The sequence below is a fragment of the Sphaeramia orbicularis genome, chromosome 24 (genome assembly GCF_902148855.1).
Source record: "Sphaeramia orbicularis chromosome 24, fSphaOr1.1, whole genome shotgun sequence".
NCBI classification, from domain to species: Eukaryota; Metazoa; Chordata; class Actinopteri; order Kurtiformes; family Apogonidae; genus Sphaeramia; species Sphaeramia orbicularis.
In genome coordinates, this window is record NC_043979.1 from 13,903,614 (window position 1) to 13,921,697 (window position 18,084).

The window sequence follows — 18,084 nt, forward strand, 5'->3', positions numbered from 1 at the left end:
ATTATGTACATTTTCTTATGGCAAATAAATTCTCATGACTTTCAATAAACTAATTGGTCATACACTGTCTTTCAATCCCTGCCTCAAAATATTGTAAATTTTGCTTCCCCACCATGTACATATATCAAAACATTTCATCCGTTTCAGTATTTATAACAAAATAAATAAATAACATTACTTATCCACTATTATCCTACTTTTGTCCAGTTTTGCTATTTCTAAAATAAATCATCAATTTATCGCAACTATTTTGACAAGATAATAAAATATCACTATAATCTTTCAGAATTAACTTTTTAGTTTATTTTTAGAACCCAGATACAAACTCAAAGTAAAAATCCATAACTCACAAATGCCCTTTACTGACTTTAGTTACTTCTAATTTTTCGTGAAGTTAACACAATTAGACACCCTTTTTAGCATAAATACACCTAACAAACCTAAACCCTGCTGGGACCCTTTTTGCGTGGGCCAATAATTTTTTTGGCCTGTTCTCTTTTTTTCACAGTGGATAATTTTTTGGGCTATTGCACCTCTGGACCACCGCAGGTTTGTGTTGATGCTTTGTGTTATTGTAAAAATATAGAAAAAAGTGGTCAACAAAGCAAAGGAAGCAGATTTAATTCAATTATTAGTTTGTAAAAAGGGGGTGGGAGTTTATGAGTTATACTTCTTCCCGCTCTTTCATGTGACGAAAAACTTTGTTTGACCATGTAGTATGGTTCTTTGTTATCTGATGATTCTATGTGCTCAACATTGAAATGCAAATCCAGTTTTTGGTTCCATGAAAGCAGAAAATACAATCAGAGCCAATGAATGGCTTTTTTAATGCCAATGATGCATTACTTTCTGTACTTAGAACAGCTTCCTAATGAAACAAAAACATGAATTAACAATGACCACAAAACACCAATAAAGATATGGTCCACAACAGTCTGAATGTGTACATGTATGTAAATGTATAGACACATCACTTATTCAAAGTAGCGTCTGTCCTTAAAACAGCTTCCTAATGAGAGACAGAAAAAAAAAATCTAAGGTATGTGTAAAAACTATGAAGGCTGAGGTTTGAAGGGCTGATTTGTGTGGAATAATTAAAACTTCTGCATTGGCATACGGTCAGATATAATAACTGGTCAGGAATTCCGTTTATAATGCTTATTTTCTCTTCACGCAGATTATTTACAGGTGGAACAGTTCAGGTGATGACATGGGTAGGATGATTTGGATGAGATGATTTTAAATCTCAACAAAGGGAAACAATAACTGATAACTAAAACAATTCGAAACATGTTCAAGGATATTCAACTAACAATAACACAAAATAACTCACTCAGGTATGCATCCATCCAGTCTGTGCATTTAAGTGATTGTTCTTCAGGCCACATGCTCTACGTCAACAAAGGGAAAAAGAGGATTGGCTGGGCCTGATCCTTCCTCTTAAAGGGTTGGGTGTGGCCTGATAGGTGAGGTGGAGGTCCTGCCCCTCCCCAACCAGGAAGTGGAGTTTTTAAACAGTATGAATGTCTGTGTAAATATATGTATGAATGTATGGACACACCCACTATTAGAACAAAGTACTGTCTGTCCTTAAACCAGCTTCCTACTGAAAACAAAACATCATAAACTAGAAAAGCACTCGGAGAGGCGCAGACCTCCGCCAAGGCAGATCAGTGGGCCCCCATGGCCCCCCCCACCCCCAATCACCACCAAAATGTAATCATTTGTTCTTGTGCCAGTATCAACATTTCCTGAAATTTTCATCCAAATCCGTCATAACTTTTTGAGTTATCTTGCACACAGACAGACAAACTAACGCCGGCAAAAACAGAACCTCCTTGGCGGAGGTAACAATGCATCACAATGGGGTATGTGCGGACAAAAACAAATGGCAATAATCACAACAAAGTAGCCTTCCCTTTACAATATCAACAATTGTTATAAAGAGCGTGGAGCAAAAAAACAACAGTCAGAGTAACACAAACACTTCTGACATCCAATTTGTACAGCACACGTAATAAACAAATATTACCAAAAACATACATGAAAGTAATGTGGCAATATGTGAGTTGCAACATTTCATTCCAGTACTAGTGCAATAAACAGTCCATATTCCAACGGACTAACATGGTAGACTGGGGTCCAGAAGTGTTAAAGCTAAGCAATGCTCCACGCAAGGCTCCCCATTTTTTAAACTAAATATGATGTAGCAAATATAAGGCAGTGCAAGTGAGTTCTGTCAGTGTACAAGCCATCATCAATGCAACCAAAGAGCAACAATGTTCTGTATCCAAAGGACCAAACCGGTGAACTGTTGTCTCACCCAACGTCATATCTGGCAACAGCTCACTGATACAGTTTTTTTTAAGAACTTGGGCTTCTTAGAGAGTGTCACTGTCGAGCTCCATCACAACTTTCTGGAGCACTTCAAAGGTATACTTCAGTTCAGTGGGGCAGCTGAGGTTCAAAGCATACATTAAGCCCAACAACATTGCAACACCAAAAGTAACATTGTCCAGATCCTGCAGTACCATCTGGCCTTCAGGACAACCCCGATGTCCTCTGGTTTATGGTGGCCTCTCCTGGTCTGACAATGTATCTATTCCTACCATGGTGTCCTCAATGGATCCTTGGAAGGCTTCATCATCAGCCTGCAGAGTGAACAGTCACAAAAGGCACAAGATTAAATCAAATAAACACATAAATATATGACTAGAAGTATTATGCCTGTAGTGGCCAGTTTAATAAGAATACTTGGTCAATTTTAGTCAGAAAACTTGTTTTGGGATGGCCTGCGTTAATCTTTTATTACTGCATTATGCTGTTAAAACAAATTCAACACAACATGTTTCAATTTCAAAGCCTCTACCTTAGTTTTTCAGTGGTAAGAATTCTAAGCTCTTAACGGGGCTTTATTCTGGAACAGTTTATGGTCTGTACCTTAACTCATTCACACCTGAGGCGACGTACCACGTGTATATGCATTTAAGATTGGATGGGACGCATATGATTTCTCCCTTTAAAGCCAGATGCATTTTGATGCCTGTAGCTCCCGAGAAGGTTTATAAAGTTCAGTGACTCCTCCAGTGCGTTGTAGGCCTGGCAGGGCCACCAGGCTTTTCTTGCCCCCCGCCCAGGCTAAGCATCACTTATTTATTTATTTTAAAGAATTTATACATGGTATAAATTTGCGGTATAAATAAGCTTGTGTTTTTATGAGAGGTACCTAAGGGATTGCAGATCTCAAAATCATCCACGTACAGATGCAGTGATATTCGTAATTCCTCAGCATTTAAAAGCTGTTTTCTTTCAAATGCAAACCATCTTCAGGGGACCTTAATTCATAAGAAGGGTCAAGTTTAATATCCTGGTGTCCTCTATGATTCTCAACAATCTTATCAAGAATGAAATCTGCAATTCAATATTTGCTGCAAGGATTTAAGCAGTGGGACCATTCTGAAAAGTGTGTTTCTTTTTATGATCACAGTATGTAGGTAATTGGTTCCACAACACTGAATTTTTCCTTGTAATATTGTTTACGCTGATATGAAGTACTAAGAAGGTGTTATGGAAATGTTCAACTGATAACCCACACACAAAGAGGAGGAGAGAAAGTTAGAGTTAAATAAATAAATGCATTTATTGAGAAGTCAATCACAGAGAAACTCTGTAAGTGAAGTCTGATTAAACAAGAGAAAACTAAAGATTTATATAGAACCAATCCAACCCCCTCAAACTATGATGTCATTCCTTACGTACATCGTACCACCCCATACTACTCCTTCTCTGCTCCGTGAAGAGGTCATGATGACCTCTCCACTCTAACCTTGCTTGGATCCAATCTGGAGTGCAGGCGCCATCCTCTATCTACACATTCAGACATTTAGGTGTTTGGGTTTTAACTCAAGGCAAGAACTCCGTTCCGGGTTGGGGGTGTTACAGAGTGGTAACATCACACATAATGAATAATGACTCAGCATTAAAAGAAGATGTACTAACAGTATAAAATATAAAGAGTATAAATATAAAAGTAAATTTTTCCACCACATTTCCTCCCTTTTGATTATTCAACCGAATCAATCATGCAAAAACATAAAATTTACATACGAGTATCAATAAACGATTATAAATGATTATCAACCCAAGACAACCTAATTAAGCCATATTTCTCCAGATAAATTATATGTAGCCAAATTTCAGACTTTGTGTCTTTTTTCTTTTTAGATCAGGTTTGACATTGGAGACAAATAGCAAAGTACTATGAAAAAAATACTATAAACATCCACCCATGATCTATCTGCTTTTGGACATCAGTCAGAACAGTAATTTCCAGCTTCACAATTTTTGTTAATTTGACAGGATTACACATTGCTTTCTTCATACACCATCAAATCATCATCAAGATCATCTAAGTCATCAAAATCATAATTATCATCATCATCATCAATCACTTCATGCTATACCATACTAAAAGTACCAATCACACTGCTAATCATTGAACGTATTATTGGAATGATGCAACAGGATAATCCGAGGAGTAATACAAACACACCAAAAATCACAGCAATAATTTTCATCAACATTGCTTCCATCCCCCAGACAGCAGCCAGCCCCAAAAATCCCAGCCTGTTGTAGTGTATGCAGTGTTTCCTCATGTAGGACTCGTCTAGGGTGATCAAACTGATTGTGGAAACATCAGGTACATAGGTACAACACTGGTCGCCAATAAGATGACAGACACCTCCCTTTTCAGCCAATAGGAGATCTAAAGCTGCCCTATTCTGTAATGCGACAGTGCGGAGAGCTTTCATCTCACTGGTCATTAAACCCCTGTTCAACAGACGCAGTGAGATTCTCTAGCTCCACAGAAGTTCTTCTATGTACCAAGCTAAACAATCAGGCCGTACATGGGAATAATACTGATTACAAACTTATGGCCACCTGAACTCTGATCCCGTTTTACACGGTGGTGAGGCGGTGACATAACTGGCTGATGGTCAATTTGGAGATAGCTGGAACCAAATAACAGAGGTGGACATGTACCTGCCCATCATGCTGGGAGATACAACTAAGAGTGTTGACCCACGTCCACACCATATTCTGTAGGACAGCCATACCATAATCAGAAGGAGTTAGAGCTACGGTGGCATTATATATGGTAGTAACATTAAAAATAAATAAAATAAAATAAAATAAAATAAAAATATGAGGTCTTAGCATCATAATGTGTCAGTGGGGATGGTGTACCTAGTAATGCCGTGAGATTGTAAAGGACTATAACTGGAGAAAAGTAAATTATCAGCCCTTTTTTCACAATTTGCTAACCCGCATGCTACCTTGAGAGTAATGTTACACCCAGATGTGTGTCCCAAATTATACCGTGTGTGTTCTGTGACTGGGGAATGGAAGCAAAACTGTGGAGTGAAAAAAAGATTAGACAGATCTCTGAGCCGAAAAAACAACATTTTTCTGTACCATAGTAATATTAGGTCTCTAGAGAAATTTCTTGGATTTCTGAAGGAAGGTCACGTTGGGTCTCAACCCCAGCCAGGGGTACGCCGTGACAGACGGCCACTGTCCACTTTATCATTGTCAATAGTGTGTGATTGATCAAGAGAGGATAAGGAGCGAACAGAGTATCTTCATGTGAGCTGTGTGGCATCAAACTACACACATAGCACGATTGATTAGTGACACGTCGTGTCAGATCACGTGTCACTCGCCACCATGTGTTATCGCTATAGTCGTGGTGATCAATGAGGTGGAGGTCACGTCTGTGACGTCCCCAAAGCTCCTCTGACCCTGGCTGTCCTCCGACAGACCAGGCGCAACAGGAATGTGATGCGGTGGTGAAGGATCAGATACCTGACAGAATGTGTCCATGTACCACATGTACAGGCACCAGGAGGGTGATGCAGATGACAGCTGACCCTTTGATCACCTCCATCGTGTCGAATCAGTGTATGTGTGGGGCAGGGGGTCTTCAGTCACTCGCCAGTGACCAGGCAAAGGATAAGTGTATATGAGACGTCACTGGGGTCGTTACCAACGCTAGGTTTCAACCAGTGAGTCTTGTGAGTGTGGGTGCGTGATACAGCTGTGTCCAGCTAGGGGTCCAGTTGTCCAGTCTACGCTGTCGATCGATTGCTCCGGCCGTCCTCGGCTGCAGCAGTCGGCGGTTCTCCAGAAACCGCTTACAGTGGATCGCGTGGATCCACATGGCACGTTCAGCAACCTTGACCGCTGTGTGCGTCGTCAGGAGCACCTGGAAAGGGCCTCGCCACCTGCGCTGTTTCCAGTGCTTTCGTCTGAAGCCCCGAACCAGGATCCAATCCCCCGGCTGCAGCGGATGGAGCAGCCCCTCTGCAGGAACCGGTGCTGATTTCACCAGTACCTGTACTTGAGAGAGTTCAGAGGAGAGTTTCCTACACAAGACAACATGTCATGCTCCAACAATGATGTCAACCCGGTTGGTTGGGGGCCTGGAGACCTGTATATGGGGTCTCCCAAACATAATCTCAAAAGGACTCAGCCCACTTCGACTCCTACGTCTCTTTCTCATTTGCATGAGAACCAGAGGTAGGGCCTTGACCCAGTTAAGACCTGTTTCCTCACAACATTTAGCCAGTTTTGATTTTAGGGTGCTATTTTCCCTTTCAATAGCCCCCCCTGATTGTGGATTATGCCAGTGTGTTTTGAGGTCAAAACCTAGCATTTCCCCTAACTCAGTTAGTGCGTGTTCACAAAGTGGGACCCATCGTCTGATGAGATCCTCTTTGGGATCCCCCAACAAAACAAAAAAACAAAATTTCAGTTACCAAAGCCTTAGCCACTGCAGAGCTGTCTGCATGCTTTGCAGGAAAACATTTATCTAACATTCCTCCCTTAGACACATGATCTACGCCATGTGTCAGCTTAGCAAACCAGGGGAAGAAATGTTTGGGCAGACAAGGTCGTCCATCAGCTGCCTCAAGTGAAACAAAAGACACAAGCCTGAGAAGAAGGACAACAAAGGAGAAGGTCATCAACATACTGTAAAGGAGCAACACCTGGTGGGAGGTCAAGGTGGGACAGCGAGTCGGCCAAAATCGAATTGTAAATGGTTGGGGCCTCGCAATACCCCTGAGACATGCGCGTCCATGTGTACATTTTGTTTCTAAACTGAAACGCGAACCAATACTGGCTATCTGCATGCACGGGAACAGATGTGAACGCGTTCGAAAGGTCAATGACAGAAAAGTGAGATGCAGACGGCGGAATTTGTGATAAAATCGTGTGTGGATTTGGGACCGTGGGTATGCGTGGAACCACGGCTTTGTTTACCGCCTGTAGGTCTTGAATAAACCTCCATGTGTCTGGGTCAGGAGGGGTTCGCACTTTTTTCCACAGGAAAAATTGGGGTCCTGACCGGTGAATCAGGACATGGAACTATAATTCCCACATTCAAATAAGCTTCGAACTCGGACTGTTTTTGACATGGCCTGTAATCAGATCGCGGGGGTAATGATGACCGGTGGCAGTTTCGGACGAGACCCACATCATGTGGACCAGTAGCCCAGACACCAGGTGGGATATCAGCCAGTTTGGGTGGCACGGAGACGGGTGAGAGGCCTGTGGGAGATGTAGACATCCAGGTCAGCGCTTCATCATTTAACAACTGTACAGTTTCTGACAGTGAACACTGTATCATGCTCTGTCTGTATACCCCCAGTCGGGGAGGCGAACATGATGGCAGGGTCAGAGGTGGGACACAAATCTGACACCTGCAAGGCCTTTTCCACAAACGGGCCCACGTCTTTCCAATCTGCATGGCATGGTTTGGAAAGAGCAACATGCGTGGTGCAGCACCCAAGCCTGTAAAAAGACTGTTGATTATCAGTCAGTGACACAGACAATGCACAAAAAAAATATGAATCCCAAAACATGTAACCAGTCGTGAGCTTATCAGACTATGTGTGAAAAACTTTTCCTCATATGTGGGGTCAGGGCCTCCAGGACTGAAATGAGAAGCACACTATAAATCATTTGGGGGTGAGACATAAGCGCCAGGCTGAAGTCTGCTGTCACTTAGCTCGACCCATTTTTCTGTAATTTGGGGGGAACAGACTTTCCAGTGGTATACAGAATCTGGTAACCCAGCAGCATACCTAACCATTGTGTGTGCGTACACACAATGTGAGTGGAGATCTGTGCCTGCGACTGTGTTTTGTTGAGTTATCGTTAACCCCTCTGGACCCGATTCAAGTTTTACCCCCAATTTGCACATCAAATCCCGCCCACACAAATTAATGGGACAGACGGGTGCGAGTAAAAAAGAATGTGAGAAAGTACATTCTTGTGAAACACATGTCAACGGAACAGTAAAGCTCTCTCTGTCCTGTTTACCACCAGCCGACACAGAAATAATAGTTTTTCCACTCAACTTTAGTGTAGGTGTTAAGTCTACATGTCTGATCACAGAGTATGTAGCTCCACTATCTACTAAAAACAATAACTTAACCTGCTTATAGTAAGATCAACCACAGGGAGCTTCTGATAGGAGTCAGTACACAGCTGAGCGTGTGTGTGTGTGTGTCTGATGTGTGTGTCTGATGTGTGTGTGTGTCACCTCCTCCTCCCTTGGGCAGTGCAGCAGAAGCTGTAGTGGGTGTGGAATCCGTGTCTGGAGACCCGCCCTCCAGGGCCGCGAGCCAATCCCCTGCCCCGTTCCCTCCACATGGCTGTCTCCGCCCCGCCTCTCTGTGGGCAGTCCCTTTACCCATGTCCTGGTTGGCCACAGAGGTGGCCCACCCCTCCACATGTCGGACCACCCCTTTCCGGGTGTAGGTGGGCCTCGAGTGTTCTCCGGTCCCCGCCCCGCCCACGCTGTTCCCCGGGGGGGGGGTCGGGCGGACCAGTCCGGAGTGTCTGATGAAAGTGACCCCTGCCCTGCGTCTGGAATCTTCCACTGTCTCATCAGGCCTGTTTCAGGTTTCTCCATGCAGACAGACAGCCTCAGGTGGGAAAAAACGTCCGGCAGAGGCTCGGGGTCATCTGCGCAGCCAGAAGCCGCCTGAGTTCGGACCACGGTGGGTCTGTGTTCATTGCAGAAAGTCCCTCGGGTGGATCAGGTAGATGTTTCAGTGAATGTCCATGCCCTGAACACCACAACAGGACCGTCTGGTCCGCTGACTTCCACCATGGGCATTTGTGCAGCTGTGCCAGCTGTGTCCTCCCCCCTGCCTGCAGCATCAGCAGCGGGGGTGGAGTCGGGTTGTGTGGAGTCCGGCTCCGGTGGGGAAAAGGCCGGGGGTCAGCAGACCTGGGGGGCCTGCTGGGGGCCCGCTGACGTTTGGCCGGTTCTGGAATTACGGCTGAGTGTTCGGGAGGGGGGGCGGGTTCTCACGGCGTCTTTGTGGGCAGGCGTCCAGACCCGGACACCAACTTCGCTGCCTGCACAGAAACACAAGGGGGGGGGCATATGGTATATGGTAAAGTGGCGGAGCTCAAGCTCCTTGACAATTGAAAATATAACTGTTTAATCTGTATAATCTGTTTTATATCTGTTTTTTATAACCAGCAGCATAATTTACCAGATCTTACAGACGTAGCACAGACGTCGCACAAAATACAAGGGAAGTATAAAGTTATGAATACAAAGAAGTGGTTTAAATGTTCTAACAAATTAGGCATAAAGGGAAAAAAACACAGCTAGATGGTGTCATCTACGGTTACACATACCTCAGTTTGTTTTTGCTTCATTCACCACATCTCAAAACATTTGTTACAAGGTTCCTATGTTTAAATTCCCTGACCTTGTTTTTTCTCTCTCTTTGCCTCCCTTTAACTCATTCAGTTTTTGCACACCCAAAGTTGGCGTTTTAGAAAAAATACCCATGTTTACCCAATAATCAGCACATTCAAGCACAATTTCCCCATATTTTCTTTTTACCCATGGGTTTTGGAATAGGGGCCTCTCTGTCCACACCCCCGTCACTGTGTCCCGGCGGTTTCCCATTTTTACACTTAGAACGTCTTCTAAGTGGTTTTTGTTCCTTGGCGAACAAATACTAAAAAACCCTGATTTTTCTTTTCAGTTGTCAGCGAAAAATCACCTAAACGCTTTCAAGTTTGTTATAAACTTTACTCTACTGTATTACATACAGTAGCAACCTTATACGATTTTTCTTTTTGGTTGAAGGCAGGCAAAAAAATCTCCCAAAAACGCCTGTACTCTATTGCATTACATACACTAGCAACCTTATACGATTTTCTTTTTGGTTGAAGGCGAAAAAATCTCCCAAAACGCCTGTACTCTATTGTATTTGCATACAATAGCAACCCTATACGATTTTCTTTTTGGTTGAAGGTGAAAAATCTCACAAAAACGCCTGTACTCTATTGTATTTGCATACAATAGCCACCCGACTCAGGTCTATACATATATATATATATATATATATATATATATATATATACTTATTCTTATTTTTTATTTTTTATTTTTTTATTTTCATTTTTATTTTTTTATTTATTTTATTCTCTCTTTTTTTATATATATAAACCCGAATCGCACGCCACTATTGTTTCAGTGACGTACCCAGTGACGTGAGTTTGGAACACAGAGAGTAACAGCCCCACACCCCAAACTGTAACTTTCTCACCGTGTGTGGCGTTGAACTCAGTTCTGATTCCAGTGGTGAGACGGGCGGGGCTCGGGGCCGGTCCCCCGTCTGCGGTGTCGTTTTACCACGGGGCTACAGCCGCTTTTTGGCCCGTAGGATGATCAGTCCACCAACCTCCGTTCCCCGCCCGACAGCACACATGGAATCCTGCCGACAACGCCAATCTGTTATGGAAATGTTCAACTGATAACCCACACACAAAGAGGAGGAGAGAAAGTTAGAGTTAAAATAAATAAATGCATTTATTGAGAAGTCAATCACAGAGAAACTCTGTAAGTGAGTCTGATTAAACAAGAGAAAACTAAAGATTATATAGAACCAAATCCAACCCCCTCAAACTATGATGTCATTCCTTACGTACATCGTACCACCCCATACTACTCCTTCTCTGCTCCGTGAAGAGGTCATGATGACCTCTCCACTCTAACCTTGCTTGGATCCAATCTGGAGTGCAGGCGCCATCCTCTATCTACACATTTAGACATTTAGGTGTTTGGGTTTTAACTCAAGGCAAGAACTCCGTTCCTGGGTTGGGGGTGTTACAGAGTGGTAAACATCACACATAATGAATAATGACTCAGCATTAAAAGAAGATGTACTAACAGTATAAAATATAAAGAGTATAAATATAAAAAGTAAATTTTTCCACCACAAAGGCCACCTTTTTCAATTGCCCTTTGTACTGGGTTAGCTGAGCAAACTGTTGTGGTGATTTCTGTAACTACACAGTCATCAAGCTGGAGATTGTGACGCTCAAGAATATCACTTACTAAACTTCTAGAGAATGGAACTGATGCAGAGTTTATCAAGTAATTAAGTTCTTGTAAGAATTCATCCATAGCTGTACCTGGAACATGTACTAAATATTCCAACTTTAACAAGGCTGCTGCTAGCTGTTGCTGAACGACACCAGGAAGTCCCTTGTGTTGGCCTTTCCAATCTAAGCAAGTAAGTAACTAAGTAAATTTTATTTATAGAGCACTTTCACAGACAGAGTCACAAAGTGCTTTATCAAATCAAATTTACAGACACCCAACAGAACCCTCCAGGAGCAAACACTTGTGACTGGTGACAGTGGAAGGAAAAACTTCCCTTTACAGCAGAAACCTGGAGCAGACCCAGACTCCTGAAGGATGGCCGTCTGCTGGAGTGCATGTAACACTGTAAAGTAGCAACTTTACATTGCGAAAAACGAATAAAACAGTACAAATAAAATTTCATTAGAATACCCGTGAAACACAATAAAAATACCATTAAAACAGTTTAAAATATGATGAATGCATAAAGTGCAATCAGTTTGTGGTGGCCCTGACTCAGTTGGGAAATTAAAAAGCCTGTTTGAACAGGAGTGTTTTGAGGTGTTTTTTTAAAACTCTCTACAGAGTCCATGGACCGTAGGTGTAGAGGCAGGTCATTCCACAGACGTGGTGCTACAGCTTTAAAGGACCTGTCACCGTGTCTGCTAAAAACAGGTGTGTGGAACCGTCAGCAGGTGCTGTTCTGAAGACCTCAGGCTACGAGCCCAGCTGTAGGGCTGAATCAGGGAAGCAATGTATGCAGGGGCCTGGCCACGTAGAGCCCGGAAACTTAGCACCAGAATTTTGAAATGAAAACGATATAAAATAGGGAGCCAGTGGAGTGAATCTAGTGATGTATCAGAAACTTCCTCTTCCACGCACTCCTCGTCCTGGCAATCAGAAAAAGAATCATGCAATGGTGGTGATGCTAATTTAGTTGTTTCCACAATACTTGATATAAAATCACTTAGGGTGTGAGGTGTATGTCTGCGCCTCTTATGAGACTTAAACGTTCCATAAACATTGGTTTGAAAACTACCGCCCATAAACATGCAAGAAATATTTCCATTTCTCCTTAGATGTGTGTTGATACGAACAAAGTACTCCCTTTCGTTAGCTAAATTCTTGCATGCATATAAGTGACAGCTGAAAGAAGTCAATTCTTTTTGAAAGTGAATAACCTGTGTGGAATGCACTCTACTTTGATGTACAATTAAAGTATTCCATGTCTTAAATGTGCATGGACATTTGGAATATGTACATGGGTGGTGTGTCCAAAATGTGGATGTTTGAGTTTGTAATGGTTAAGTAGTTCTAACGTACTTGAAACGACTACTGAACACTCCTTACACCACCACATCCACTGGGGGGGGGGAGTTACAGGCAAGCCAACCTAAAACACACCCAACAGAGCTTCCTCACTGAACAGATCCACACTTCTTCAAAGTTATTTTGTTGTGTTACTCAAATGCATACTCACTTATCAAGCAAAAACGACTGCAGTCAAATACAACAGTATTGCAAAAAAAAAAAAAAATCCTACCTTCATGAAGGTTATCATATACAGTGTTACAGTGCTAAAACAGTGAGATGTTGATTCAGCTGGTCATTTTGGAGGCTGTAGTGTGTGGTGCAGTTGAATTGTTTTGTGAGAGGAATTTCTTCTTTTTCCCATTTAGGACAGCCACTCTTAATATCGACATACCTCTTTGAAACTGTTAAGAAGATCACACAATAGCCTTTATGAAGGTAGGATTGATTGCAGGCTTGTCGTATTAGGCTATATTTGCTAAGCTAAAAATGTGGATCCAGTAAATTGGATAATGTGTATATTCTGGACATTTTAGCACACTATACAAAATCTTTAGGTGAATATTTCAGAAACTGATAGCAACATTGTCATATACATAAATTTTGAAAGTCTGTGTAATCAAATCAAACAAAATAATTTGAATACTCACCATTTACTGCAGAGCCTTTGGAACAGTGCACCAAGCAAAGTTGTCACAGGTCTCTGAATAAGAGGAACACCAAATACCTATTCAGAAAAAAATATTATACATTACAGACAGTGAATGAATACTATGACCTTCATTATGGTAGGAATGATTATAGGACTGTTGTATTAGACTGTGTTAGTTTTAGCTACGAATGTTGAATTGTATTGCAATTGTAGCAAACACAAAATGTTTTTGTTTTTTTTTGTTTTTTTTTTTCAAAAATTAAAAGCAACATAGTTAAATCAAGTAAAACACATCACGTAAATCATCAAAATCATTTTAATAATACTCACCAATTACGAAAGCGCCCATGAAACTGCTCAAAGCAAGTGGGTCAGTCACCTGGTTTTCAACTATCAGATACCTATTAAAAAAAAATAAATGAAGAACAGAAAAATATATTTTTTAAAATTACTTAATCATATCCCATTCCTTCAGATATTCAATTTAGCCTGAGAAATGAAAAAGAGAATTACATTTTGTTTTTCTGTATAAACTGAACTGTGAAAAATAACATTTGTTTGTCCATTGTCTGCTTGAAATTAAAAATTGAATAAGTAAGAACACAAAAACAACAGGTCTGTGAGTGTGTCTACTTAACCCATAAAGACCCAGTGTGACTTTGGTGGCAGTTGCTAAATGAATTTTTCTTTCTATTTAACTTTTCTTAAGCGATTTATCACGACTTATTTTCACATTATTCTCTGTATTTTGCACATTCTCTGTGAAAATCCAGTACTTTCTTATATTTAATTCACCGATCATGTAGATGTTCATAAAAGCCCAGATTAAAGCTGAGGGTTATTTTATCAGAAACAGACAAAACTGAAGAAAAACTTACTTTTTTAGCAATGATATCAATAACTGAACATAGACCCAGTGTCTCCATCCACTGTCATTGATCCATCTCCATGGGTTTTACTGGTGAACCAATATTGAAGAAGATCACAGTGTTTCCACAGTAACTATGGATACTCTGAACATCTAAATGGGTCATATCTGATGACCATGAAAAGATGACAAATTATTTTACACCAATTATTTACATGTATTGGTTGGATTACTGGATCAGAAGTTATTAAAAATGTTATACTGGTAGATGATTTTGGTTGCCAGTACATGTTTGGGTCTTTAAGGGTTAATGGACACAGCAGACAGACAGGTGTAAACTTCAGCTGAATTCACACTGTATCCAGCAGTGAGGCAGCTTCACACAGGTTTGCTTTAGTACTTTTACTGTAACCCCTGTGACAAAGTCAGAAAACATCGTTTTATTCTTCTAATTAACTGCATTACTGATGTTACTGGCGCTCTCTCTCCTCATTCAACCTACAGCTTGCTTGCCCCCCTCTCTCACTTTCTCTGAGCTGGGGACACTTTTGCCAGCTTTGTTTTTATCAGATTTTATAAAAGACAATCGACACATTCTACACAGCCTGCTCCCAAATTGAAGACTAACCCTTTCATGCATAGTGGTCACTACAGTGGACAGTTCTTCTCCAGCTGTTCTCTTGTATATTCATGGGTTTTGTTGTTTTAGTTCCATATCAGTCAACACAGTGGACACTTAAGAATCATTCCATACACTGACATTCATACCATTACTGTACCTTTCCTGTTCTTGATAAACCTGATCTGCAGTCACATATTTGAGTGTAAATTATTTGCTACTTGTTATTAGACTGTAATTACCAGTTGTTGTTTTTTTAACAAGTTGTTTTTTGTTGCATATTATCTGAGTGAGTAATTAGTATTAGTGTGTTAAAATGTGAGAACACATAAGATTAGCAGCATTAAAAATGTTATTTCATAGTTTTCACAAAGTATGTCAGTAAATGCATGTTTCTTTGCTTAAAAAATGTAATTTTTAATCTGTTCTGTTGTTTGTACATATAACCTGTGCTGCTACTCATTCTGTTTGTGTGCTGCCTCTTAGCCAGGTCGTTATTGTAAATGAGCATCAGTTAACCACTAACTTACCTGGTTAAATAAAGGTTAAATTTTAAAAAAAAAATAAAAAATAAAAAATAAAATGCATGGTGTCCAGCTGAGTGGACATTTTTGTAACTCCATGAAAAGTAGGTAAAAAAAAATTTCAATCACATTGTTTTTTGTTTTTTTTTTATGCATAAAGAAGAATAAAATACCCTGGGGGGGGGGGGTCTTGATTTAAATTCTCATAATTCATGCATGAAAGGGTTAAAAATCCAGAGGGCCCAGTGTCCCTCCTCCATGCTAACAGTCAGCTGGTCTGTCCTCTCACTGTCAGTAAACGGTCTATGTCAGGGGTCAGTAACCCTGGTCCTACAGAGCCACTATCCTGCATGTTTTAGATGGTTCCCTCTTCCAGCACACCTGACAGTCGTTATCAGGCTTCTGCAGAGCTTGATGATAGGCTTATCATTGAATCAGCTGTGTTGGAAGAGGGACACATCTAAAACATGCAGGATAGTGGCTCTCTAGGACCAGGGTTGCTGACCCCTGGTCTATGTCATGTCACAGTGACCTAACCTCGGGAAAAAACGGAGAATTGACCCGCCAGCTTAACAGTAAACGGCTAAAATTTGCTTAGAGGTCTTATTTATGTCTTTGTGCATAAGAAATCAATAGAAGTGAATCCCCAAAGGAACTTTGTGTTGGTAAATGCAAGTTCTGCAAATGTACAGGATTTCAGTTCTGTTCAACATGTGGATGGTCATATGAACTATGTTTTCAGCTCAAAATGTCCAATTTCATCACAATTAATGCTATATTTTCATGTCACAAATGACCAAGTTATATTTGAACTGAATTTACCTGAAAAACAAATATTCTATTCTTTTAGACACATTGAGTGTTTTTGTGTCAACTGTTATTGTTTTAGATCCACAATACTAACATGTATGAATAAGAGGAGAATTAGCAATAGTAAGTCCGTAAGTTTATTACTAATGAAGTACTGGTACTGACCAGATCATCATGCGTAATGTCACGTCCGTCCACCAGCAAAAGTTTTCACATATACCTGCTATTAAAATCCAATATTTATGAAAATATAGGTTCCACTGTCAAATAATATCAGTAGTCTGTGCACAATGGATTAGCATTATTTCAACACAGTTCTATGCATTTCTTACAACTTTCTTTTGACAAAAATGGCCACTCATTTGACCCCCTAAGGAAATTTTAGCCGTAATGTAAATGTAAAGAATGATGTTTACCAGAACCATCATGTTAGCTCTCCTCTGCACCGCTTCCAACTGCCTCTGCCCCACTAAACTAAGCTCAGTTGTCAACAGCCCTCTTGAAAGCACACACTTTAGACTGAAGTCGACACAAAACATACGCTGTGTGTACATTTCAAGAAATATGACCGCATATAAAACACTACTCGCCAACAGTCGTGTAGCTAACGTAAGTGGTAGCTTAAGCTAACCTTAGCATTGACACTGACAGATTCATGTTGCTCGGTTGCTAATAGCATAGAACAGCTTGGCTCTGTGAAAACAGTGCATAAAGTCATTCTGAATAACGTTGCATAAGATTAAATTCATCCTTACCTTGTACAGAGTGGTCCAAAGCAGCATTATTCTGAGTCCCAGCGAAAAACTGTCCGAGTGCAGCTGAGCTTTTCCTCCTAAAGCAGGAGCCCAAGAGTGTTTCTAAGAAGTCAACATGACTGACATGTTAGGAGGAAGAATAGAATTAAACTGTTGTATATGTTATGAATTAAATGCTCTTTGGTCAGCTGCCCAGACTGTCTGTGCCAACGGTCACATAAGCAGGTCCCGCTCCATGAAGAAAACAAACAGAGGATCCCTCTACAAAACATGGACAAATGACTGAATATGGGAATCCCTGTGGCGGTGCATCCAGGAATGCTAAAACTAGAGCTGCACAATTAATCCAACTTAAACTTACAAGAAATACTACTTTGATATTTACCCTAAAAATGATTGACAACTTGGCATTTATGTCAGTCACAATATGTCAAATAACAAAATGTCAAGTTCTACAAGCTGTAGATGTGTCCTGATATTTTGACGTCTATTTTTCTATTTTAGAAAAGAATTATTCAATATAATTATAAATTTAACATAATTTTAAATTTAATATAGTGTAATTATAAATTTAATATAATTATAAATGTAATATTATTATAAATTTAATATAATTACAAATTTAATATAATTATAAATTTAATAATATAATTATAAATTTAATATAATATAATTACAAATTTAATATAATTATAAATTTAATAATATAATTATACATTTAATATACTATAATTACAAATTTAATATAATTATAAATATAATATAATTTATTAGGTTAAAACATAGAAACATACCTCCCATGCATTCATTCATTCACCCCTATTAAGGCGTCTGTACAGCATAAAAAAAAAGCATTCTCTATTTCTATTCTAGAATGTGGATGACGTAATTTTGGACGCACACCCAAAAGGACAACACGCCAGCGCAGCGACCCTCACCCATGCTCACCCACCCACGCACACAGACACGCACGCACGCACAACCCCTACTTGGACTCGACACGCCCCACGTCATTCCGCTCGCACCCTCCCTCAGCATCTGCGTCTACACCTACGTCTGACCATAGGGGTTCCCACCTGGACTC

At 40.6% G+C, this 18,084-nt stretch overlaps 1 long non-coding RNA gene across 2 annotated transcripts; it reads right to left on the reverse strand.

The window, feature by feature from the left end:
• Window positions 1-2,609: 2,609 nt before the first annotated feature.
• LOC115415429 (uncharacterized) lies at window positions 2,610-17,194 on the reverse strand. 2 transcript variants are annotated; one of them, XR_003934808.1, is made up of 5 exons: window positions 17,001-17,194; window positions 13,755-13,825; window positions 13,423-13,499; window positions 12,785-12,854; window positions 2,610-2,651 (listed from the first exon to the last, which is right to left on the reverse strand). It is a non-coding gene; the product is annotated as an uncharacterized LOC115415429 (long non-coding RNA). The 2 variants fall into 2 exon arrangements; XR_003934809.1 differs by lacking the exons at window positions 2,610-2,651; window positions 12,785-12,854 and adding an exon at window positions 13,089-13,176.
• Window positions 17,195-18,084: the final 890 nt, after the last annotated feature.